Source organism: Caretta caretta, chromosome 14 (genome assembly GCF_965140235.1).
Source record: "Caretta caretta isolate rCarCar2 chromosome 14, rCarCar1.hap1, whole genome shotgun sequence".
In the NCBI taxonomy this organism is placed as follows: Eukaryota; Metazoa; Chordata; order Testudines; family Cheloniidae; genus Caretta; species Caretta caretta.
In genome coordinates this window covers 33,159,516-33,186,446 of record NC_134219.1, presented here as the reverse complement: position 1 = coordinate 33,186,446, position 26,931 = coordinate 33,159,516, and the positions used below count along the sequence as shown (strand labels likewise).

General features: G+C 51.7%; 1 pseudogene; it reads left to right on the top strand.

Annotated features, from left to right (window-relative positions):
• Positions 1 to 7,340: 7,340 nt before the first annotated feature.
• LOC142068404 (von Willebrand factor A domain-containing protein 5A-like) overlaps positions 7,341 to 26,931 on the top strand; it is a 268,830-nt pseudogene continuing 249,239 nt past the window's right edge.

Below are 26,931 nucleotides of genomic sequence, written 5' to 3'. Positions count from 1 at the left end.
TACCTTCTATACAGGGACGTCTGTTTTCAAGCAAAACCACGAAAAGAAAAGGAGAAAACTCCGAAGAGGGTCCTCCTTGCGCTCACGAACGTGCAAGTGAATGCTCTCTCAGTCCTCCAGGAGAGACCTCGAGAAGGAGACGTGCTGAAGCAAAGCCACAGGGATCTCCAAGGTTGCCCCTGTCCTGCACCCCTGTCCTGCCTGGCTGATGTCAAGATCTCTCTGTGAGGTCATCGCCTCCCCACCACCTTTGTCCAATAGGCTGAGGTCCTGCCAAAGGCCCTTGTGATGTCACTGCCACACCCACCCCTCCCCTGCAGTGCTGATGTCCTGCCCCGTCCAGCTACATTGGATGTTTGAGCTTTGTTGCTAGCTATAGGACCCTTCCTTTGGTTCTTTTCAAACTTGTTTTCTTTGAATGGGTCCAGCTTCTCAAGGGATCCGATTGCTCTGTGTCACTGCCATGTCCTCATCATTCATTACCACTCTGCTACTATTTTATCACCCACCAATGTTAGCAGCAGTGATTTTTTATTTGGGTTGCAGTTCATTGATATTTATTTTCAAGAATTAGTCCCCGAGAACCTCTTCATATCCCTAGTGCCCAGAACCTGCTCCACACAGCACAGCGAGAAAAGGCCGCCCAGCCCAGCTGTGCCATAGGGGCTAAGCACAAAACAACCTTAGGAGCTTGTGTCATCCATAGCTTCTGAACAACATGTGGGGGTCATCAGCTTACAAATACACTCTAGATTGGTAGCTTAGACAGGCCCCAAACGTATCTAAGTGTCCCGCCTTGAAAAACAGGAGAGAAAAAAACAGAACCTTGATTAGCTTTATTTTATAGTCGTGGAAACTGAGGCACAGGGAAGCAAAGAGATTCGCTCATGGTCAAAAAGCCAGGAATAGAAAACGGCAGATCTGCTGATAGTCAGTCCTGGGCCCTAGCTGTGTTTGTCCTGGCCTCTCTGCTTCAGCTCCAGCAACAACCCGAGTCGAGGTTTTCTTCTTCTCCATGTCCTTTAACTTCACGTCACTGGAGAAGAAAGATTGTTTCTGACCAGCTGGCTCGAATGCATGGAGATGTCTTTCCAGAAGACGTGCTCTGGCTCAGTCCCATGTCATAGGTTTTCTGGAGGAAGTGCTCGGTGACGTTCTAGGGCCTGTGTTACACAGAAGATGGACAGAATGGTCCTTTCTGACCTTAATTCTTTTCTTTCGCTAGGAGGATAATGCTGGACATTTTCTCTCATTCACTTTCCTTTGGAATAATTTCAATCCAGTCCAAAGGATTTCCTCTTCCATTGTGTCTTCAGCTCCTTTCCTAGCAAACAGTTACTGTTCGAGCACAGGTTTCCAGTTTCAGGCTGTCCCAGGGTGAGATGGCCATGAAAGGGGTAGTAGCTCAACTGAACCTGTCCCCAGGTGAAGGGAATAAGTGCAGGGGCAGAAGGAGAGGCCCCGAGATAGGACAGATTCTTTTTGCTGGGCTAAGAGTATAGTTGGATGCGCTTCACTTCACTTCATCGGATGCATTCAGTGGAAAATACAGTGAGGAGATTTATATACACACAGAACGTGAAAAAATGGGTGTTCTCATACACACTCACTTCAGATGAGCTATTACCAGCAAGGGGCGGGGGGGGGGGGGGGAAGAAAACCTTTTGTAGTGAGAATCGAGGTGGGCCATTTCCAGCAGTTAACAAGAACGTCTGAGGAACAGTGGGGGGTGGGGGTGGGGGAATAAACATGGGGAAATAGTTTTACTTTGTGTAATGACTCATCCATTCCCAGTCTTTATTCAAGCCTAAATTAATTGTATGCAGTTTGCAAATTAGCTCCAATTCAGCAGTCTCTCATTGGAGTCTGTTTTTGAAGTCTTTTTCTTGTAATATAGCAACTTTTAGGTCAGAGATCGAGTGACCAGAGAGATTGAAGTGTTCTCCGACTGGTTTATGAACGTTATAATTCTTGACATCTGATTTGTGTCCATTTATTCTTTTACGTAGAGACTGTCCGGTTTGGCCAATGTACATGGCAGGGGGCATTGCTGGCACATGATGGCATAGATCACATTGGTAGATGTTCAGGTGAACGAGCCTCTCATAGTGTGGCTGATGTGATTAGGTCCTATGATGGTGTCCCCTGAATAGATATGTGGACACAGTTGGCAACAGGCTTTGTTGCAAGGATAGGTTCCTGGGTTAGTGGTTCTGTTGTGTGGTGTGTGGTTGCTGGTGAGTATTTGCTTCAGGTTGGGGGGCTGTCTGTAGATTTGTGAGAGTGAAATGGCCGACCTTGATTATCACTACAAACGGTTTTCTTTCCCCCCTTCCACTCTCCTGCTGGTAATAGCTCATCTGAAGTGAGTGTGTATGATAACACCCATTTTTTCACGTTCTGTGTGTATATAAATCTCCTCACTGTATTTTCCACTGAATGCATCCAATGAAGTGAGCTGTAGCTCACGAAAACTTATGCTCAACTAAATTGGTTAGTCTCTAAGGTGCCACAAGTCCTCCTTTTCTTTTTGCTTAGATGCATGGGTCTGTAGTTGCCTGGATCACTTTTTTCCCTCTTGCTTTACTATCATCGGACACTAGATGAGGAGGAAGAGCCTCACCAGCTCTATAAAACCAGCTGGGGGAAGGCTGGGAGCAACAGGTATCAGAATAAGCTAGACCCGGGCTTCTCAAACTTTTGGTTTTGCTGGCCCCACTTTGAAAGTATTTCAGGCTATGACAACCCCCGACCCCCAAACAGTCATAGCAAGTTACTGTACGGACTCATAGAAACATACGCATGGTATTGCCACCCTTACTTCTGGGCTGCTACGGGCGGGGCACTGCCCTCAGAGCTGGGTAGCTGGAGAGGGGCAGCTGTTGTAGCCCTCTTCCCCTCCTGCCCCCCTCCCCTGAGAATATTTTTTGTGATCTCTTGACCCCCCCTCCCCCCTCCAAAGCCTTGCAACCCCCTTTTGGGTCAGGACTCCCAGTTGGACAAATGCCGAGCTAGACAATCTGAAACCATGAACTAGTTCCCAGGCGTCTCTGGGCCGATTCTCAGAGGAGGCAGCTCCCAGAATCAGGCCCCCGATGGCTCTCCCAGTGCAACAGGCCCTGGGTGCAGCGATCCGTTTGAAACAGGAACCCCTGCAAGATGCTCTCTACCTTCGGTTCCTGACCCCTCCAGGGGCCGAGTGCATCTCCCCCAGCCTCAGGCAGAGCTCAGAGCAGAGTCAGCAGCAGCAGCCCCTCCCCGGCGAGAGCTCCAAGCGAAGGCAGGGGCCTGGCAGAGAGAGGAGAGGGGCACAGGCAGGTCAGCAGAGGGGTGGAAGGTGGATCCCACCTCAGGAGATTTAACAGAGAGAGGAAAGCAGGGCTGTGAGCGCGCAGAACAGAGACACCCCCCAGGAAATCCCCCCACCCCAGACACCGAGATCCCGGCCTGGCACAGGGGTTCGCTCCCCAACACTTACTCAAGACAGCTGCAGCAAGGGGTCCCTGTGGGGCGGGAGGAGCTTCCACCCCGCTCCGGCTGGCTGGATCTGGAAAGAGAGAGAGAGAACAGGGAGAGGAGAGTGTGGTGAGGAGTTGGTGCCCAGGGGTCCCCCTGCCCCCGCTCCTAGCTCTGGACCCCCATTGCAGGGGTATCTGTGGGTGTGTTCAGGGAAGGGCCGGGGGCTCTGCTCCACCAGGGCTGAGAGTGTCAGAGCAAAGTAACTGTAACACTGCGGAGTATTTTCAATGTTGCCTCACCCTGAATGTCACTGATCCCCCAGTTTAGAATGCGTCTCCCCAGCCGCTTCTCTTACTAATTTGAACCTCAGGGAACACATCAAATCTCTCTCCTGTCCCCCACAGCTGCTGGGTTTGGGCCACTGCCAGGGCCCTCTACACTGGGGTTAACATCTGGATCCTGGCCAAGCTGGTTCTAGCCCATGTGGCCAACCCCCAGTGACCAAAAATCACAAGTCAGAGCCCCCCAAAACCATCAGATTGGCTTAAACAAGATGAGATTTTGAAAACAACTGTGGGTTCTGTTCTTGATCTCCTGGTGGTGGAGCCTTTCGGGGTCACCTTTTCAAGCTTTTCTCCCCATCCAGAAGGGCTAGAACAAGAAAAACTTCTGACAAAAATGGCCAACCCCGCCAAAATCTTCTACCAGAATCAGAAAAAATTAGTCCAGAATGATTGAAAACAGAACAATTTTTGTTTTTTTCCAAGAAGACAGTGAATGTTTTTTATTAAAGCCGACACTTTCCACAAAAGGTTGCCTTGAATCAAACACCCAATTTTTCTGAAAAAAAAAAAATTAATTGAACCATTTCAGTGGTTCTCAAACTTTTGTCCTGGTGACCCCTTCCACACAGCAAGCCTCTGAATGCAACCCCCCGTTATAAATTAAAAACCACTTTAATATATTTAACACTGTTATAATGGCTGGGGATGAAGCAGGGTTTGGGGGTGAAGGTTGACAGCTCATGACCCCCACATAATAACCTCACGACCCCCAGTTTGAGGACCCCGGGACTACACTGAGCATGCACAGACAGAGAGCCAGAGGGATGAAAGGCTGCTGGGATGGACAAGACTTGTGGGGCTCTGAGAGACTGTCCCCCGCCCGCCACCCCGCAGCAGTGTGAATTCAGCTCCAGCCAGGGGCAGGAATCTGAAATCAGTTAAACAGCAGAGACTTCATGCAGGCAGAGGTCCGGCTTGCTGGGCAGGGACAGCTCCTTCCCTTCCAGAACGTGGGCATCAGCAAAACTCAAGCATCAGAAACCTGGGAATTAGAGGCGAGGGACAGAGGGCCCCCCCGCCCCCCCAGCCTGGAGAGGGGGAAGGGACGGGGGCCCCCCCCAGCCCGGAGAGGGGGAAGGGGAGGGGAGAGGGGAGACAGAGGCCCCCCCCCAGCTCGAAGAGGGGGAGGGGGCCCCTTAGGGGGAGCGGTCGCCAAACGGCGATGCCCAGCCCACGAGTCGGGGTTCCGGCGGGGGGGGCTCTGGAGGGGGGGGTTCCAGCCCCTGTCCCCCAGTGTCCCGGAGCTCCCCCAGCGAGCCCGGCGTGGGTTGCACGTTTCTCACCGGCTCAAGACCCTGAGGGGAAAAGGACCCTGCCAGATTTACTTGGGGGTGGGTCTTTTGCTCATGGGTTGTGTTATGAATCCCGTGGGTGGTGTTTCCTCAGCATAATGCCGCATTGTTTCCCTCCTTTATTAAAAGGCTTTTGCTACATTCAGACTCTGTGCTTGCGAGAGGGGAAGTATTGCCTCTTGGAGGCACCCGGGGGTGGTTTGTAATTCTCCCAGGTCTCTGGGTGGGGGCTCGAGCTGGTTTTGTATTGCGTTATTGAAACCCCTAGATACTCAACCTGGCCCTTGTTGCTGCTAACTCTGACATGCAGAAGGGTTACAGTTACATAGGAATTAGATTCTGTCAGCTAATTTCCAAGTTATCTGCAAAAAAAACCCTAGATTTTTCAGATGCCTAAGTAGTACCTGTTAAAGTTGCCCTCCCATCTGAAATGGCACCCCAGCACCCCCCCCAGCATGTACTGAGAGTTGGTCAGTCCCTGTCCCAACACATAACACCCCCCCATGTATCTCTACTTTTCTCCAGCTCCCTCCATCCTACCCCATTTTCCCTGCACCCCTGGGTCTCTCCCTGCCCCCAGATCTCTATGGGGTTGTCTCTCCGAGGCCCCATTCTGGAGAGAGGCGTGTGGCAGAGTTGAGAATGAATGGCAAGTGATAGTTACATTCCACAATTTTCCAGGGAAACTTTGTTCCCTTGGGTTTGTGGCTGGCTGCTTCTTGGCTCTGTTCCCAGCACTGACGTGCTCCCTGGGCTGCTTTTCTGGCCCCCCTGGCTGGCATGACCCTGTTCCCCAGCTCAGTTTGGACCCTGCTTTCTCCTTAGCTCGGCCCCTCTCTCTCTGACCCAGGCAGTTCTGGCTCACACAGAGGATGGGACCCCCCTGGCCTCCTGACTCCCTGAGTAACCTGCCCGCCCTGTCAATCAGGCTGACCTGGCGCATTGGCCTCTCCCCATTGTTCCTGGGGACTGGCAGTCTCAAGGTCCTGATTTCCCATTGACCCTTCCCCTTCCTTTTGGTACTGGGAGCTAGCTAACCCAAACACCCCCACTGAGTTTTAGGAAGTGGACAACAGTCGCCTTACATCAGGGAGACTTGTACCCCCAAAGGGAGCAATGTACCCCCAACTTCCTTAAACTGACGTGGCTCTCAGCCACTGTTGTAAAAGCAGGAGGGTTTATTAGCTGTCTGGAACACAGCGTAGAGAGTCCTTGGTTAGAACTGAGAGTTCCGGCATGGTCCATCCGCGTCAACCGAGAGCCCTTTGACCCCTTTGTTGTCCCAGTTCAGGAGAGCGTCCCCGATTCCAGCGGCCCCACACTGAACAACCCCCAACGTGGCTCCTCTTCAGCCCTTTCTTTTTGTTCCTGGGCAAACCTTGTCCCCTGGCCTTCCTCCTCAGCCCTTTGTTCTCCAGCTGGTCCCATCCCACTGGCTTTCTGCAGAGGGTGGGCCATCCATGGTCATTAGTTGCTGGGTGCCAAATGTCTGGGCAATTGGAGTGGCCATTGTCTTCTGGGCGTCTCCATGGGCATGGGGCCCCAGGGTCCAGGAATCTAGGCGTCGGCCACGTCTGTATCTCTGGGTCTCTACAAAGGATAAACAACCTTTTCCCACCACCTACTTAACCATGCAGCACATAGGGGAAACTGAGGCACATAGTATTCATACAAAATAGTACAAAAAATTCCCACTCTGTCACAGTTCCAACCCTCCCCCAGTCTGTGCCCGGGGCAGAGAGGCCCTTCTTTGCCCCTTCTCCCCCCGTCCCACCAGTCTCTGCCCCTGCTCGCCCAAGGATTGCAGTGGCTCTCAACTTTTCCATACTACTGTACCCCTTTCAGGAGTCTGATTTACAGACCCCAAGTTACACCTCACTTAAAAACCATTCGCTTACAAAGCCGGACATAAAAATACAAAAGTGTCACACAGCCACTATTATGGAAAAATTGCTGACTCTCTCCTTGTTACCATATAATTATAAAAGAAATCAGCTGGAAATGTACATGTCGGTGTACACTCCATAGAGCAAGATGAAGACGTCACTGTCTGGAATGTTGGTTTGCACTGAGGTCACCAGTGCTTTTAGGCAGCCCCTGGTAAAACTAGGCCAATAGCGAGACGAGCAGAGGCGGACGAGGGTTTCCTGGGTCCCTGGGCCAGAGCAAGTGGTCCCTCTTCCCCCTGCGGCGCTCCTGCCCCTTGTCCAATCAGAAGCAATATGCTAATAAGGCGTATGATCTCCCCCGTGCTGTGTAGTTTCATTCTCCTGGCGGCTGGCTTTTTCGGGCGCTTTCCCTTGCACGAGCCATGGGGGAAGACATGATGTGTGTGAAGGGGGGAGTTGGGGTTCCCCCCTTCAGCTAATGCACATGTAAGCAGAGACAGGGTGGGATCCACCCTGACATCTGGTGGTGAGGTGTGGCAAGTTGTGGAAAAGAACTTCAGGGGCTGCATCCATACGAGCGCCCAAGGCGCTGATGGTGAATCCTCAAGAGGAACTTACCCAACGAGTTCAGGTTCTGACACAGAAAGTGGCTGAACTAGAGAATACTATCGATTCAGCAAAGACTTCAGCGTACAAGGAACCCCCTGTTACCACGGTCCAGAAGACTACATTTAGAACCTCTGCCCCACCCCGGCAACACGGGAAAGGGCAATCCTTCTTCTGCTACCGGTGTGGCCAGGATGGGCACATTGCTGCCAGGTGTCAGAATGCAGAGAATCCCCCGCTAGTATACCAAAAGCTGAGGACCACCTGGGGAAAGTCGGGAAACGGCCCCAGGGCCTGGGAAGGGAGCCGCCTAGGCCTGCAGGGTTTGGAGGCTCCTCTGCGAAGAACCATGCCACCCGAATCCCACCAGGATTGATAGGACCTCGAGCTGAGGTCACTGTAAAGGTTGAAGGGACAGAATGTAGAGCAGTGCTTGACACGGGATCCCAAGTGACTATCATATTCCAGTCTTTCTACCAGCAGATGCTTATGCATCTGCCTATACAGCCCTTGACAGGGCTTGGCCTGTGTGGTCTCAGCATGGATGAATACCCGTATCAGGGGTATGTCATTGTACACCTGGAATTCCCAGAAGAGATCGCTGGGGTAAGACAGGAGGTGGACACTGCAGCTTTAATATGCCCTGACCCTAAAGGTGTCTCTGATGTGTCCGTGCTGATAGGGACCAACTCCAGCCTCTTTAAGGTACTTGCAGATTACTGCAGACAGCGAGCAGGGGACCAATACCTGAATACCTTAGTGATACACACACATTGTGCCGCAGCCTACAGAAAAATTGAGGACGCAAAAAGAGTGATGCCTGATTTGCCGGTGGGAGCACTGAGGTACGCAGGCCCGGTCCCCTTAGTGGTGCCTGCAATGACAGAAAAGGAGGTGATTGTCATGAGTACCTGCCTGAAAGGCAATAAGAGAACATTAGCAGTGGTAGAGCAGCCGACTGAGGGAGGGCTCCCTGAAGGAGTGCTGGTTCTTAGTGGAGTCATAACCCTACCTGCTGAAGCCCAGGAAGAGGTGACTATACTGATTGCTAATGGAACAAGTCGTGATATTTTTGTGAGGCGAGGACAAAAAATAGCAGACCTCTTTGAGCCCGAGTCAATTGTAACCCCCCAGTGTGAAACGCAAGTTCCGACGATAGACCCAGCAAAGTTTGACTTTGGAGATTCACCTGTGTCCGAGGAGTGGAAAGATCGCCTGAGGAAGAAACTTTGTGAAAGATCCAAGGTGTTCTCACTGCATGAGTGGGATGTGGGATGTGCAAAAGGAGTAGAACACAATATCAGACTACATGACTCTCGACCTTTTAGGGAGAGATCTAGGAAGATTGCTCTCTCTGAGATGGAAGACGTGCGACATCATCTTCAGGAGCTGGCTGCGAATGGCATCATTACAGAGTCCCGCAGCCCATACGCCTCGCCCATTGTGGTAGTCCGTAAAAAGAATGGGAAAATCCGGATGTGTATTGACTACCGCACCCTAAACAGCCGTACTGTGGTCGACCAGTACACTATGCCTCGAGTGCAAGATGCCTTAGACTGTTTGCTGGGAAGCCAGTGGTTCTCTGTGTTGGATCTTCGAAGTGGGTACTACCAGATCCCTCTGGGAGAAGAAGATAAGGAGAAGACCGCCTTCATCTGCCCATTAGGGTTTTATCAGTTCGAACGCATGCCCCAAGGGATTTCTGGAGCACCTGCCACCTTTCAACGTCTCATGGAGAGAGTTGTGGGAGACATGAATTTACTGCAAGTGTTAGTTTATTTGGATGACCTTATTGTGTTTGGAAGAACCTTAGAGGAGCATGAAGAAAGACTTCTTAAAGTGCTTGATAGGTTGGAGGATTATGGTCTGAAGCTTTCAATTGACAAATGCCAGTTCTGCAGAACCTCAGTGAAGTATGTGGGTCACATCGTATCCCAAGAGGGTGTGAGTACTGATCCTGATAAAATAGAAGCACTCACTACATGGCCACGTCCAAGTAACTACAGAGAACTCAAGACCTTTCTTGGATTTAGTGGCTACTACCGCAGGTTTGTGAAAAACTATGCTACGATTGTAAAGCCTCTGAATGATCTTACCAGGGGACATCAGTCCAGCAAGAACAAATCTAAGACCAGGAATAAGGGGAGGTTCCCAAAGCCTCCTGTGCAGAGAAACTATGGCCCCTTTGCACCATTTGGGCCACGGTGGGATGAGAGATGTGAAAGGGCTTTTCGAGAAATCATTACTTGCCTAACTCATGCTCCAGTCCTAGTTTTTGCTGACCCAAGCAAACCATTTATCCTGCATACTGATGCCAGTTTGGAGGGTCTGGGAGCAGTCCTGTACCAGGAAGTGGAAGGCAAACATAAACCTGTAGCCTTTGCCAGCCGAGGATTGTCTGATAGTGAAACTCGCTATCCCACCCACAAGCTGGAATTCTTGGCCTTGAAATGGGCCATCACTGAGAAATTTCGAGACTACTTGTATGGTGCTCAGTTCCAGGTGTGGACAGACAACAATCCACTGACTTATGTGTTAACAAGTGCTAAGCTGGATGCTACAGGGCAGAGATGGGTGGCCGCCTTGGCTAGCTATGAGTTTAGCATTCAGTACCGATCCGGGAGAAGCAATGTAGATGCAGATGCATTGTCCAGGCGTCCGCAGGCTCCAGAAGTTGCTGTGATACCCACAGATGGAGTGAGAGCTATTTGCAGTGTGAGTCGTCGAGAGCCAGAGGCCTGTGAGAGCCTTCAGGGATGTATTGCAGAAGCTTTGGGCCTGCCCCCTGAATGCATGCCTTCTGCCTCAGTGAACTATATTGCATTGGACCAATCTCCTTTGCCCATGCTCAATGCGGCTGACTGGCAAGAAGCCCAGCGGCAAGATATTGACATTCGTGATACACTACTTGCCAAAAGGGAGGGGCGAAGCCCAGCTGCGGTTGTCCCACCTAACCCGGAGGGTAAACTACTATTGAGAGAATGGACCAAATTAAAACTGATTCAGGGAGTGCTACACCGAATGACCACCGACTCTTTACAAAAGCAACGAGCACAACTAGTACTGCCAAAAAAGTACAGAGCCCTGGCCATGAGGGCCCTGCATGATGACTTTGGGCATTTAGGGATGGAGAGGACCCTGGAACTTATTCGTAGTAGGTTCTATTGGCCCCGAATGGCTGAAGATGTTCGCAGGAAATGTGAGACTTGTGCTCGATGTGTTCAAAGGAAAACTCTGCCCACGAGGGCTGCATATCTCAAGAACATCACCAGCAACAAACCTTTGGAATTGGTATGCATTGATTTCTTGTCTGTAGAGGTAGACAAGAGGAATGTTGGGAACATTCTAGTAGTGACTGACCATTTTACACGGTATGCACAGGCATATCCCACACGTGATCAGAGGGCCACCACCGTCGCTCGAGTATTGTGGGACAAATATTTCTCAGTCTATGGATTCCCGGCTCGGATACACTCTGATCAGGGGCGGGATTTTGAGAGTCACCTTCTGAAGGAGGTGCTGAAGATAGCAGGAATTAAAAAGTCTAGGACAACGCCTTATCACCCCCAAGGTGATCCCCAGCCAGAGAGGTTCAACCGAACCCTATTAGATATGTTGGGAACTTTGCGACCAGAGCAGAAGGCAACCTGGAGCCAGCATGTCGCATTTCTGGTGCATGCCTACAATGCCACAAAGAACGATGCTACGGGAGTCACCCCATATCTCTTGATGTTTGGGCGAGAACCAAGATTACCCATAGACTTGTGCTTTGGTGTATCAGAGGATGGAGATAGCTATGAAACTCATCAGCAATACGTATCCCGACTAAGAGAAAGGCTGCGGGATGCTTATCGCTTAGCTACCGCTGCGGCTCGGAAGAACGCAGACCGCAACAAACATCGATATGATGCTAGAGTGCGATCGCAGGAGCTCCAGCCGGGGGACAGAGTCCTGCTGCGAAATTTGGGTATTGCTGGCAAACACAAGATAGCTGACAGATGGAAGGCAATACCATACCTGGTGATGGAAAAGCTGGGAGATCTGCCGGTCTACAAGATCAAACCTGAAGACAGTCCAGGGCAAATAAAGACGGTGCATAGAAACCTTTTGCTCCCTGTGGGGGAATTGGTAAGCACCCCTTATGAGATGGGCCATGACAGGGCAGCCGGGCAGAACAGAAGTGCTAGACCAAAGCTGCCATCCAACACAGACAGTGAGCCCCCTGCAGCTAACTTACCCCTATTCTGCACATCTGAGAGTGAGTCTGAGGAGGAAGACACAACCCTGGTGTATCCTGGGATGGAGACAAGATTTCAGTCTCGACCAGCTGAACCAAATGAGAGTTCTCCCTTTTCCACCCTAAACCCTATGGCGGAATTATTTAGGCCCCTTTCTGACACCCCTGTGCCGCTGATGAGACCCCCATGTGGAGACACACAGGTAGAGGATGTCCTGGGCACCTTGGACCCTCCCGCGTTAGAACTAGGAGTGCAGGGGCCTACGCCAGTAGCCAAGAGACCCTCAAAGGAAGCCTCTCCATCCGTCAATCAAGAGGATGTTCCCCTTGCCTCGGCAACAGAGATTCTCAATAGACGAGACAGGGTGATAAGACCAGTAAAACGGTTAACTTATGATGCACCTGGGGTGACTAGTGAGGAGCCAATACATTTAGCACACAGGATTGTGGAAGCCAAAGTGGGCTTTCTGAGGCCCTTTGGAGGAAACCAATGAGTTGGTATAAAGGGAGTATGATTTGTCGGGACGCCAAATTCTCGGCTGGGGGGAGGATGTAAGCAGAGACAGGGTGGGATCCACCCTGACATCTGGTGGTGAGGTGTGGCAAGTTGTGGAAAAGAACTTCAGGGGCTGATCTCATTTGCATAGGCACATCCACCCCGCCTAGCAATAGGCCATAACTGCCCAAATGGTCACTTTGGCTGCTGTGGGATCCCCAGTGTCTCTGTTATTGGGGCGGGAAGAATAAATTGTTAGTACCCTGATTATGGGAACTGTGCTTGGAACTGTACTTGGCCTTTTTGTTATGATGGAGGACTCACCATCAACTGAGTAGCACTCACTAGGCAAGGGACTTGGGTTCCAAAACTCTGTGAATTGAGAGAGACTTGAGACAGGTATTAGTGCCTGGTGGTGTAGGCCCCTTTGTGAGGGCCTGAAGCACCTATTGCACCTCTGTCTCTCTCCACTGTGGAATGTCAGAGCTAATTTTGGGTCTATTAAGAGTTTTGTTACAGGTACTGTGCTGAATTCACTTCAGCCTTATGGTGCACCAGCACTAAGGCTCCCACTCCTATGAGCTGAAATCACTGAGAGCTGAAATCACTGAGCACTGTGTCAAGTAGTGGGGAGCCGGAAGATCTGGTGTGCAGCGGAGCTATTTGTGAGACGGTGGGGTGAGCAGAGCCGGGCGTGAGACAGCGGCGTGTTCGTGAGACGGCGAGCTGAGCGGAGCCGGGCGTGAGACGGCGGCGTGTTCGTGAGACGGCGAGCTGAGCAGAGCCGGGCGTGAGACGGCGGCGTGTTCGTGAGACGGCGAGCTGAGCGGAGCCGGCCGTGAGACGGCGGCGTGTTCGTGAGACGGCGAGCTGAGCGGAGCCGGGCGTGAGACGGCGGCGTGTTCGTGAGACGGCGAGCTGAGCGGAGCCGGGCGTGAGACGGCGGCGTGTTCGTGAGACGGCGAGCTGAGCGGAGCCGGGCGTGAGACGGCGGCGTGTTCGTGAGACGGCGAGCTGAGCGGAGCCGGGCGTGAGACGGCGGCGTGTTCGTGAGACGGCGAGCTGAGCGGAGCCGGGCGTGAGACGGCGGCGTGTTCGTGAGACGGCGAGCTGAGCGGAGCCGGGCGTGAGACGGCGGCGTGTTCGTGAGACGGCGAGCTGAGCGGAGCCGGGCGTGAGACGGCGGCGTGTTCGTGAGACGGCGAGCTGAGCGGAGCCGGGCGTGAGACGGCGGCGTGTTCGTGAGACGGCGAGCTGAGCGGAGCCGGGCGTGAGACGGCGAAGTGTTCGTGAGACGGCGAGCTGAGCGGAGCCGGGCGTGAGACGGCGGCGTGTTCGTGAGACGGCGAGCTGAGCGGAGCCGGGCGTGAGACGGCGGCGTGTTCGTGAGACGGCGAGCTGAGCGGAGCCGGGCGTGAGACGGCGGCTTGTTCGTGAGACGGCGAGCTGAGCGGAGCCGGGCGTGAGACGGCGGCGTGTTCGTGAGACGGCGAGCTGAGCGGAGCCGGGCGTGAGACGGCGGCGTGTTCGTGAGACGGCGAGCTGAGCGGAGCCGGGCGTGAGACGGCGGCGTGTTCGTGAGACGGCGAGCTGAGCGGAGCCGGGCGTGAGACGGCGGCGTGTTCGTGAGACGGCGAGCTGAGCGGAGCCGGGCGTGAGACGGCGGCGTGTTCGTGAGACGGCGAGCTGAGCGGAGCCGGGCGTGAGACGGCGGCGTGTTCGTGAGACGGCGAGCTGAGCGGAGCCGGGCGTGAGACGGCGGCGTGTTCGTGAGACGGCGAGCTGAGCGGAGCCGGGCGTGAGACGGCGGCGTGTTCGTGAGACGGCGAGCTGAGCGGAGCCGGGCGTGAGACGGCGGCGTGTTCGTGAGACGGCGAGCTGAGCGGAGCCGGGCGTGAGACGGCGGCGTGTTCGTGAGACGGCGAGCTGAGCGGAGCCGGGCGTGAGACGGCGGCGTGTTCGTGAGACGGCGAGCTGAGCGGAGCCGGGCGTGAGACGGCGGCGTGTTCGTGAGACGGCGAGCTGAGCGGAGCCGGGCGTGAGACGGCGGCGTGTTCGTGAGACGGCGAGCTGAGCGGAGCCGGGCGTGAGACGGCGGCGTGTTCGTGAGACGGCGAGCTGAGCGGAACCGGGCGTGAGACGGCGGCGTGTTCGTGAGACGGCGAGCTGAGCGGAGCCGGCCGTGAGACAGCGGCTTGTTCGTGAGACGGCGAGCTGAGCGGAGCCGGGCGTGAGACGGCGGCGTGTTCGTGAGACGGCGAGCTGAGCGGAGCCGGGCGTGAGACGGCGGCGTGTTCGTGAGACGGCGAGCTGAGCGGAGCCGGGCGTGAGACGGCGAGCTGTGCAGAGCGGAGCTGGTCGTGGTGGAGCGGAGCAGAGCCCTGTAAGGCAGTCAGCTTCAGGACACGTAAGGTGCCCCTTACCTCTTTCCCCCCCCACACCCAGGCACATTTTAGCCAGACTGGGGAGTAACACTCTGCAGATGAACTTTTGAACTCCGGGGCTGGACTTTTTTTGGACTTTGGGTGATTTGTGGATTGCTGGACTCAAGAGACGTTTGGGTTCTGGGACTCAAGAGCCTGAGGGAAAGGATGTGGCCCAATTTTTCTGGGGTGGGTCGGCATTCATGGTTTGGTTAATGAACACTAGTCGTGGTGTTTCCCCAATTTAATGCTGATGTTGTTTGCCTCATGTTATTAAAGATTCTCTACTACACCAAGACTCTGTGCTTGTGAGAGGGGAAGTATTGCCTCCTTGAGGCGCCCAGGGGGTGTGTAAGATTTTCCCAGGTCACTGGGTGGGGGCTCGAGCCAGTTTTGCATTTGCTTTAGTGAGAGGGAACCCCGGTGTACTGAACCCGGCCCTTGCTGCTATCAACTTGGCCTGGCAGAAGGGTTACACACAGAGAGGGGGAGATGGAGCAGGGACCTGCCTTGCAAAGGCTGCTGCAGCCATGGAGTCCCTGGAGGAGGTAAGCTGTGATCTTCCTCCAGAGCAGTGCCCTGGGAACCTGACTCCCACCCCCCCGCTCTGCAATGGAGGGACTGGGGTTAGGGTGGAGACGGGGGGTTATTCTGAAGATCCCAGTGTCATCGCAGCCCTGTGATTATTGTTACAGCCCCCACAGGCAGGCAGCAGGGCGTCTCAATGTCTGTGAATGACATACGATTTGTACAGCAGCCGCTGTTGAATTGTGTGTCCATTCTTCGGCCACAAATTGAGCTTGAATATTTTCGTTTCCCCCAAAATGAGGTGTTGGGTAAAGGAGAGACTTGGGGGGGGGGGTCCAGGAAATGAACAGTAGCTTTTAGACGTGCCAGAAAACCCAGTAAAACACACAGAATTGCTCCCAAGTCGGCGAGATGTCCTGCCTTTCAGAAAGGGCTCCTGTTCTCTGGCAAATCCTCCCTTCGGGGGACAAATCAACCCCGTGTGCAGACGTCACTTCTCCCTTCCCGAGGAGCCTGGCCCAGAGCGCGGCGCGCATCGCTTGGCCTCCTGCCCCGGTCCCTCCAACCTCTGGGGTCCCATGCTCATGGCTGGGGGGGGTCTTACGGCAGCTGGGGGGGGCAGGCTCCTGGGGGACAGGGTAGCCGGGGTCTTTGCAGGAGCCTTTGCGAGAGAAGCTCAGCCCCTCGGGGGCTGAGAGCAGGAGCCGCGAACAGGCCGTGTGGCCGGGGAGCTCTCTGGGTGAAGGGGAGACGGTGTCTGACCCTGCATTGGCTGGGCTGGGGCGGGGGGGCTCGCTCGGCTCGTAACTCCAGCGGGAGAACAATGTTCCGCCGCCAGGGTGATGTTTAAGTTGGGGGGGGGCGGGGGGAAAGACACCTTTAAATCTGCTTGAATGCTCTGGGTGCCGTTGTGATGCGCTGTACACCCCCAGCGCCCCTGTCTTCTTTCACTTCATCTCTCCCAGGTGGTGGGTGCAAGACCCAGGTTGTGGCTGCCTTTGTCTGTACCCCGATGGCCGGGTTCCTCTCCCTTCTCGGGGGCAGGGGTGTTGTGGCTGGGCTGGTCCCAGAATGTGAGAGAGACAAGGCGGGGAGCTGATAGCTTTTCTTGGACCAACTTCTGGTGGTGAAAGGTACAAACTCTGGAGCGCCACAGAGCTCTGCTTCGGGTTTCCTCTGATGTCCTCCCCCAGCCCTGAAGATGAGCTCTGTGGAGCTCCGAGTTTGTATCTTCCACCAGTGGAAGTTAGTCTAGGAACAGGAATTACCCAGCTGGTCTCTCTCTTTCCTTGTTGCCGTCCTCCTCTTTCTCTCCACCCGTTTCACATCAGATGTTCAGGCTGGGAGCTCTTTGTGGCAGAGATTGTCTTACTATCTGTGCGCAGCATCCCTAGACCAACCTCTAACCCGATCCAGGACAGGAACCTCTCAGCTCTACCCTATTTCTTTCCACTGCAGTCCTGCCTCAGGGATGGAGGCCCCATTGTGCCAGATGCCATAAAAAACACATCACAGAAAGACAATCCTTTCCCCAGGGAGTGTGCAGGCGAAGCACAATAAGTAATTCTCAGCCGCTTGTGCAGAGGAGCAGCAGTGACCTCTAGTGGGAAGAGGAATTCCCATTGCTGGAGCACAGACAATCATGACAATAGTGTAATAAAGAATACAACTGCTCTAGAGGTTGGATCCCAAAGTGCTTTACCAACCACGCCGTACTTATGGGAATCCTTTCCCCCCACTACTGACATGCAGCCACCTCTGGAGTGAAACTCCACAACTGTTCAGCAGCACACAACACGGGCAGACGATGTCTTAGGGGAATGGTTGAAGCAGAATCCACTCACCTATTGGAATTTCACAGGGCATTTGAGGGAGGCAAATTGTAGTCCCCCGAACTGTCATTTGAACCGACTCAGATCTCCCCCATTAAAGAAGAGCCATAGGATTTGTAACGACCATAATGGGACCTTGCTTTTAACTCCCAGCTGAATCCTGACACCAGCAGAGGTACAGCGCCCCCAGTGGCCAGGTTGAGTCTCTGGGTTCAGTTCTGCCTTAGTCGGGGGTGTCATCCGTCTTATTTGTTTCAACACTGAGTTTCCCTTGAGGTTTCCCATTGGGAAACAGCCTGGGTCTGTCCCTGTTCAGCTTTTATAAGCTCACACCATCAAACCTCAAGGAATTACATTGGAATGCACGGTTTCAGAGGAACAGCCGTGTTAGTCTGTATTCGCAAAAAGAAAAGGAGTTCTTGTGGCACCTTAGAGACTAACCAATTTATTTGAGCATGAGCTTTCGTGAGCTACAGCTCACTTCATCAGATGAACCCCCTTTCAGGTAGTTGAAAGCAGCTATCAAATCCCCCCTCATTCTTCTCTTCTGCAGGCTAAACAATCCCAGCTCCCTCAGCCTCTCCTCATAACTCATGTGTTCCAGACCCCTAATCATTTTTGTTGCCCTTCGCTGGACTCTCTCCAATTTATCCACATCCTTCTTGAAGTGTGGGGCCCAAAACTGGACACAGTACTCCAGATGAGGCCTCACCAATGTCGAATAGAGGGGAACGATCACGTCCTTCGATCTGCTCGCTATGCCCCTACTTATACATCCCAAAATGCCTTTGGCCTTCTTGGCAACAAGGGCACACTGCTGACTCATATCCAGCTTCTCATCCACTGTCACCCCTAGGTCCTTTTCCGCAGAACTGCTGCCTAGCCATTCGGCCCCTAGTCTGTAGCGGTGCATGGGATTCTTCCATCCTAAGTGCAGGACTCTGCACTTGTCCTTATTGAACCTCATCAGATTTCTTTTGGCCCAATCCTCCAATTTGTCTAGGTCCTTCTGTATCCTATCCCTCCCCTCCAGCGAATCTACCACTCCTCCCAGTTTAGTATCATCCGCAAATTTGCTGAGAGTGCAATCCACACCATCCTCCAGATCATTTATGAAGATATTGAACAAAACCGGCCCGAGGACCGACCCCTGGGGCACTCCACTTGACACCGGCTGCCAACTAGACATGGAGCCATTGATCACTACCTGGCTGAGCCCGACAATCTAGCCAGCTTTCTACCCACCTTATAGTGCATTCATCCAGCCCATACTTCCTTAACTTGCTGACAAGAATACTGTGGGAGACCGTGTCAAAAGCTTTGCTAAAGTCAAGAAACAATACATCCACTGCTTTCCCTTCATCCACAGAACCAGTAATCTCATCATAAAAGGCGATTAGATTAGTCAGGCATGACCTTCCCTTGGTGAATCCATGCTGGCTGTTCCTGATCACTTTCCTCTCATACAAGTGCTTCAGGATTGATTCTTTGAGGACCTGCTCCATGATTTTTCCAGGGACTGAGGTGAGACTGACTGGCCTGTAGTTCCCAGGATCCTCCTTCTTCCCTTTTTTAAAGATTGGCACTACATTAGCCTTTTTCCAGTCATCCGGGACTTCCCCCGTTCGCCACGAGTTTTCAAAGATAATGGCCAATGGCTCTGCAATCACAGCCGCCAATTCCTTCAGCACTCTCGGATGCAACTCGTCCGGCCCCATGGACTTGTGCACGTCCAGCTTTTCTAAATAGTCCCTAACCACCTCTATCTCCACAGAGGGCTGGCCATCTCTTCCCCATTTTGTGATGCCCAGCGCAGCAGTCTGGGAGCTGACCTTGTTAGTGAAGACAGAGGCAAAAAAAGCATTGAGTACATTAGCTTTTTCCATATCCTCTGTCACTTGGTTGCCTCCCTCATTCAGTAAGGGGCCCACACTTTCCTTGGCTTTCTTCTTGTTGCCAACATACCTGAAGAAACCCTTCTTGTTACTCTTGACATCTCTTGCTACCTGCAGCTCCACGTGCGATTTGGCCCTCCTGATATCATTCCTACATGCCCGAGCAATATTTTTATACTCTTCCCTGGTCATATGTCCAACCTTCCACTTCTTGTAAGCTTCTTTTTTATGTTCAAGATCCGCTAGGATTTCACCATTAAGCCAAGCTGGTCGCCTGCCATATTTACTATTCTTTCGACTCATCGGGATGGTTTGTCCCTGTAACCTCAACAGGGATTCCTTGAAATATAGCCAGCTCTCCTGGACTCCTTTCCCCTTCATGTTAGTCCCCCAGGGGATCCTGGCCATCCGTTCCCTGAGGGAGTCGAAGTCTGCTTTCCTGAAGTCCAGGGTCCGCATCCTGCTGCTTACCTTTCTTCCCTGCATCAGGATCCTGAACTCAACCAACTCATGGTCACTGCCTCCCAGATTCCCATCCACTTTTGCTTCCCCCACTAATTCTACCCGGTTTGTGAGCAGCAGGTCAAGAAAAGCGCCCCCCCTAGTTGGTTCCTCTAGCACTTGCGCCAGGAAATTGTCCCCTACGCTTTCCAAAAACTTCCTGGATTGTCTATGCACCGCTGTATTGCTCTCCCAGCAGATATCAGGAAAATTAAAGTCACCCATGAGAATCAGGGCATGCGATCTAGTAGCTTCCGTGAGCTGCCAGAAGAAAGCCTCATCCACCTCATCCCCCTGGTCCGGTGGTCTATAGCAGACTCCCACCACTACATCACTCTTGTTGCACACACTTCTAAACTTAATCCAGAGACACTCAGGTTTTTCTACAGTTTTGTACCGGAGCTCTGAGCAGTCATACTGCTCCCTTACATACAGTGCTACTCCCCCACCTTTTCTGCCCTGCCTGTCCTTCCTGAACAGTTTATAACCATCCATGACAGTACTTCAGTCATGTGAGTTATCCCACCAAGTCTCTGTTATTCCAATCACGTCATAGTTCCTTGACATCACCAGGACCTCCAGTTCTCCCTGCTTGTTTCCAAGGCTTTGTGCATTCGTATATAAGCACTTGAGATAACCTGCTGATCGCCCCTCATTCCCAGTATGAGGCAGGAGCCCTCCCCTCACAGACATTCCTGCCTGTGCTTCCTCCCGGTATCCCGCTTTCCCACTTACCTCAGGGCTTTGGTCTCCTGCCCCCGGTGAACCTAGTTTAAAGCCCTCCTCACTAGGTTAGCCAGCCTGCTGGCAAAGATGCTCTTCCCTCTCTTCGTAAGATGGAGCCCGTCTCTGCCCAGCACTCCTCCTTCATGGAACACCATCCCATGGTCAAAGAATCCAAAGCCTTCTCTCCGACACCACCTGCATAGCCATTCGTTGACTTCGACGATTCGACGGTCCCTACCCAGGCCTTTTCCTTCCACGGGAAGGATGGACGAGAACACCACTTGCACCTCCAACTCCTTTATCCTTCTTCCCAGAGCCACGTAGTCCGCAGTGATCCGCTCAAGGTCATTCTTGGCAGTATCATTGGTGCCCACGTGGAGAAGCAGGAAGGGGTAGCGATCCGAGGGCTTGATGAGTCTCGGCAGTCTCTCCGTCACATTGCGAATCCTAGCCCCTGGCAAGCAGCAGACTTCTCGGTTTTCCCGGTCAGGGCGGCAGATAGATGACTCAGTACCCCGGAGGAGAGAGTCCCCGACCACCACCACCCGCCTTCTCCTCTTGGGAGTGGTGGTCGTGGAACCCCCAACCTCAGGACATCGCATCTCATGCCTTCCAACCAGCGGAGTCTCCTTCTGCTTTGTCGCCCCAGACATATCATCTGGTCCACTCTCCGCAACGGTACCTGTGGAGAGAACATGAAAGTAGTTAGTTACCTGTGTCTGTGTTACTGGAACCTGGACATTCCGCTTACCTCTTCTGGAGGTCACATGTTGCCAAGCTTCTTCACTGGCCTCTTGACTCCTCTGTGCAACCTGCTCTATATCTTTAGAGCTTTGTGCCCCTAGAAGCATATCCTGAGTTTTTGATACGGTCTTCCCAGTATTCTTGCCAGCAAGTTAAAGAAGTATGGGTTGGATGAATGGACTGTAAGGTGGATAGAAAGCTGGCTAGACCGTTTGGCTCAATGGGTAGTGATCAATGGCTCCATGTCTAGCTGGTAGCCGGTATCAAGCGGAGTGCCCCAAGGGTCAATCCTGGGGCTGGTTTTGTTCAATATCTTCATTAATGATCTGGAGAATGGCATGGTTGTACCCTCAGCAAGTTTGCAGATGACACTAAACTGGGAGGAATGAAAGATATTCTAGAGGGTAGGGATAGGATACAGAGGGACCTAGACAAATTAGAGGATTGGGCCAAAAGAAATCTGATGAGAATCAACAAGGACAAGTGCAGAATCCTGCACTTAGGTCGGAAGAATCCCATGCACTGCTACAGACTAGGAACCAAGTGGCTAGGCAGCAGTTCTGCAGAAAAGGATCTAGGGGTTACAGTGGATGAGAAGCTGGATAAGAGTCAACAGTGTGCCCTTGTTGCCAGGAAGGCTAACGGCATTTTGGTCTGTATAAGTGGGAGCATTGCCAGCAGATTGAGGGACGTGATCATTCCCTTCTATTTGGTATTGTTGCGGCCTCATCTGGAGTATTGTGTCCAGTTTTGAGCCCCACACTAAAAGGATGTGGAAAAATTGGAAAGAGTCCAGCAGAGGACAACAAAAATGATTAGGGGGCTGGAGCACATGACTTATGAGGCGAGGCTGAGGGAACTGGGATTATTTAGTCTGTGGAAGAGAAGAATGAGGGGGGATTTGACAGGTACTTTCAAACTACCTGAAAGGGGGTTCCAAAGAGGATGGATCTAGACTGTTCTCAGTGGTAGCAGATGACAGAACAAGGAGTAATGGTCTCAAGTTGCAGAGGGGGAGGTTTAGGTTGGATGTTAGGAAAACCTTTTTCACTAGGAGCGTGGTGAAGCACTGGAATGGGTTACCTAGGGAGGTGGTGGAATCTCCTTCCTGAGAGGTTTTTAAGGTCAGGCTTGACAAAGTTTAGAATTCTTGACATTCATCACCTGGAAACATCCCTTTCTCCTTCGCAGACGGCCTTAACATCCCTTATCTCACCCAGGCTCCCTGCTGCCTGGAGTTAGAGAATTGACCCTGTTCCCATTGGACCTACCCAAGGTGTCACACAGCAAAGCGGTGACAGAGCCAGAAAGAGAAGACAACAGTCCTGACTCCTGTTCGAACTAACAGACAACAACCCCCTGGAGGCAGGGATAAAGCCCAGGAAATCAGGAGTGAACATTTTCATGGAAACCGTTTTCTGTCAGAAAATCCATTCAGACGAAACCACTTTGTTTCTTGAAATCATAAGAAGTAGGATGAAATTTCTTTGCAAAAATATTTGTTTGCAAAACAAGAGCATCTCCTGTTTGTCACAGTGCATTAAACTGTCTCGTCGTACACAAAGGGGAGACACTATGATCGAGCAAAAAGAAAAAGGAGTACTTGTGGCACCTTAGAGACTAACGAATTTATTTGAGCATAAGCTTTCGTGAGCTCCAGCTCACTTCATCGGATGCATCTGTAGCTCACGACAGCTGTAGCTCACGAAAGCTTATGCTCAAATAAATTGGTTAGTCTCTAAGGTGCCACAAGTCCTCCTGTTCTTTTTGCGAATACAGACTAACACGGCTGCTACTCTGAAACCAACTATGATCTAGAAAATTAGATGAGATGCTTCAGTCTGAGCTAAGTAGTTGCTGCTCTTCACAATTTCAAAAGAATAAAATACAAAACCAATGGAATATTAGGTCATAATCGGATATGGCTCAGTGTGATAGGACACCCCTAGTCTGCACTGCTCCGAGTGACACTCTTCAGTGGATCCCCAGCATCCACCCATGGCGAGGTAGGTGGGAGAGGATTGTTATTCGTTCTTGACAGAAGGAGAAACGAAGGCTGAGAAAGGAGCAGGGACTTGTCTTAGCTGATGCAGCCAGTCAGTAGCAGAGTTGCTCTCAAATGAGCTACAGACCAACAATTGTTCATAGTAATTATTCAGCAAGTATTTGAGAAGAATTGGAATGTTGGAGAGGATCACGAACTGCTCCGAGACAATGAATGGAGAGCAGCATCCACATTGGTCAAACATTTAACTGGTTGTGACTTATTTGCTTGGTCATAAAAGAGAACAACAAAGACCAGAGTTTCCTTCCTGTCAATAGCCCCCTCCTCAGCCAATCAAGGTTGAGACTTTGAGGGGTGGGAGGCTAAGGGTTCTCAACAAATAGCCCAAAGAATGGCCCTGGTTACCACCGAGGGGATCACTCTCGGAGCACTATTCCAGTCTCACCTCTCTGTGTGGGCCTCCCACAACCACCACCACCCCCGTCCGGCCCCCACTCCACACACAGAGCTCCTGGTGGTGGGAGGAGAGCAGAGGAAAAGGAAAAAGGAAGCAAGAAGAGAAAAGTAGGAGGGACAGAGAAAAAGGGAAAACAAAAAGGAGAAACCCCAATGTCCCCAGTGATTCTAAGGGATAAAGTCCTAGGTCGGAAATAAAATACTGCCCCCACTGCCCCTAATGTTTTCCTTTCCCAAAAATCAGCCGGCACCTGATGGATCAGACTGAACAGGTTCCAAACCTCTCTGAGGCTCTTACCTTCTATATAGGGACGTCTGCTTTCGAGGAAAACCACTAAAAGAAAAGGAGAAAACTCAGAAGAGGGTCCTCCTTGCTCTCACGAATGTGAAAGTGAATGCTCTCTCAGTCCTCCAGGAGAGACCTCGAGAAGGAGACGTGCTGAAGCAAAGCCACAGGGATCTCCAAGGTTGCCCCTGTCCTGCACCCCTGTCCTGCCTGGTTGATGTCAAGATCTCTCTGTGAGATCATCGCCTCCCCACCACCTTTGTCCAATAGGCTGAGGTCCTGCCAAAGGCCCTTGTGATGTCACTGCCACACCCACCCCTCCCTTGCAGTGCTGATGTCCTGCCCCTGTCCAGCCACACTGGATGTTTGAGCTGCTTCCCCTGGATCATCCCACTCAATGACTCTTCCTTGTGAGGTGACACCGACTACACAGTCGAACACAGAGGTTCTTCCCCAGGCCGCAATTAGGTTTTCACAAGTTAGTTGACTTTATGGCCAGAAGGAACCGTTAGAGCATTTAATCTGATCCCCTGCGTATCCTAAGGCCTCCTGTATGTCAGAAGAGCTGGGCTTTTCTTTTACTCAGCGTTTTCCAGAAAGGCATCTAGTTTTTATTCAAAGTGATCAAGAGATGGAGAGGCCATCATTTCTCTTGGTTCTTTGTGCCAATGACGAACCACCCTCTTACAAATCTGGGTCTTATTGTCATTATACTTTTTCTGATTTCTGCTTCCATCCATGGGGTCTTGTCATGCCTCTGCTACATAAAAAGAGCCATTTACACTCAACATTTTCTCTCCATGAAGTCAAGCAACTCACCTCTCCTTCTTCTTTTGTATATACTAAACAGATTGAGCTTTTTCAATGTCTCATTAGAAGGCATCATCCCCATCACTCACTTACAAATCTTTTCTGTACCCTCTCCAATTGTTTTTACGTAATATTCAAAATGTGGACAAAAGAACTGGGTTCAACATTCCAACATCAGTCTCACCAATGCTCTTTCACTTCCCTTTCCATCCTCACTACTCTATCCAGCCAAGAATGGCTTTAACCTTTTTTAACACAGTTTCACACTGACAGATCATGTTGAGTAGCTCGTCCACTATGGCCCCGAAATCCTTTTCAGGGTCAATGCTTTCCATCGGATTGTCCCCCATTCTGTAGGGTGCCACCTGACTCCTTTGTTACTGGAGCTATGGGGTTGCATTTGGCTTTATTAAAACCTAATTCTTTAGTAAGTGTTTTAGAAGAACTAGCCCATTAGAGAGAGAATCGTGAATTACTCAAAGACAATGAATGGAGAAAAGCGGAAAGAGCAATCAAATACATGTTTGGTTACAGCCTATTTCCTTGGTCTTAAAAGAGGGTAACAAAGACCTGAGCCTCCTCCCTCACAATAGCCCCAAGCTCCCCCAATCAGCATTGAGACTCTGAGAAGCAGAAAGCTGAGAGTTCTCACCAGATGTCCCGGGTCACCACCGGAGGGAGTCACTCTTAGAGCACCATTCCAGCCACATGTCTTTGGGAGGGCCTCCCGCAATGAGAGTTGGAATGCAAACCCCCGCCGCCCCCCCTCCATCCCCAACTCCACATGCACAGACAGGTCCTGGTGGTGAAAGGAAAGCAGGGGAAAGGGACAAAGATGAAAGAGAAGATGAGAAAAGAGGGAGAGACAGGAAAAGGGAAAACAAAAAGGAGAAACCCCAACGTCCGCAGTAATTCTAAGGGACAAAGTCCTGGGTCGGAAATAAAATACTGCCCCCACAATCGAGTCTTTTCCTTTCCTAAAAATCAGCCGGCACGTGATAGATCAGACTGAACAGGTTCCAAACCTCTCCGAGGCTCTTACCTTTTCTATAGGGACGTCTGTTTTCGAGCAAAACCACTACAAGAAAAGGAGAAAACTCCGAAGAGGGTCCTCCTTGCGCTCACGAACGTGCAAGTGAATGCTCTCTCAGTCCTCCAGGAGAGACCTCGAGAAGGAGACGTGCTGAAGCAAAGCCACAGGGATCTCCGAGGTTGCCCCTGTCCTGCACCCCTGTCCTGCCTGGCTGATGTCAAGATCTCTCTGTGAGATCATCGCCTCCCTACCACCTTTGTCCAATAGGCTGAGGTCCTGCCAAAGGCCCTTGTGATGTCACTGCCACACCCACCCCTCTCTTGCAGTGCTGATGTCCTGCCCCTGTCCAGCCACATTGGATGTTTCAGCTGCTTCCCCTGGATCACCCCACGCAATGAGTGTTCATTGTGGGCTCAAGCCCAACACAGTAAAACATCAGAGGCTTCTCCCCATGCTACGCTCAGTTTTTCATACATGAGCAGACTTTATGGACAGAAGAGACAATTAGAGCATGTCATCTGACCCCCTGCATATCACATGCTTTCTGGAGAGCATAGTAGCTAATTTTTGACTACACACATTCCAGAAAGGCATCTCGTCTTTATTAGAAGACATCAAGAGGTGGGGAATTCCCACCACTTCCCTTTCTAGTTTGTTCCTTTGGTGATTCATCCTCACGGTTGAATATGTGTGCCCTCTTTCGAATATGAATTGGTCTCTTTTGAGTTTCCAGCCACTGTTATGCTTTTCTCGGCTAGATTAATGAGCCCTTTCATACCCGATATTTTCTCTCCGTGAAGTCACTTCAACACTTCAATGACGTCACCTCCCGATCTTTTTTATCATCTAAACAGGCTGAGCTCTTTCAATAGCTCATGAGCAGGCATTTTTCTCCAGCCCACAAAACGTTTCATTGCTTTTTGCTGCCCCATCTCCAAGATTTCCAAATCTTTTTTCAAAGGTGGACGCCAAAACTGAATGCAGAACTCCATGATCCGTCTTCCTCATGGTGTGTCACCTCCCTATGCTCCTCACTGCTCTTTTCATACATCTAATGATGGCTTTAGCCCTGTTCACCACAGCATCCCCCTGGGTGCTCATGTTGAATGGCTTGCCTAGCATGGCCCTAAATCCTCTTCACAGTCAGTGCTTTCCTGGATACACTTCCCCACTCTGTAGGTGTGGCCTGCATGCTTTGTCGTAGCTATAGGACCCTTCATTTGGTTCTTTTCCAACTTGTTTTCTTTGAATGGCTCCAGCTTCTCAAGGGATCCGATTGCTCTGTGTCACTGCCCTCTCCTCATCATTAATTACCACTCTGCTACTATTTTATCACCCACCAATGTTAGCAGCAGTGATTTTTTATTTG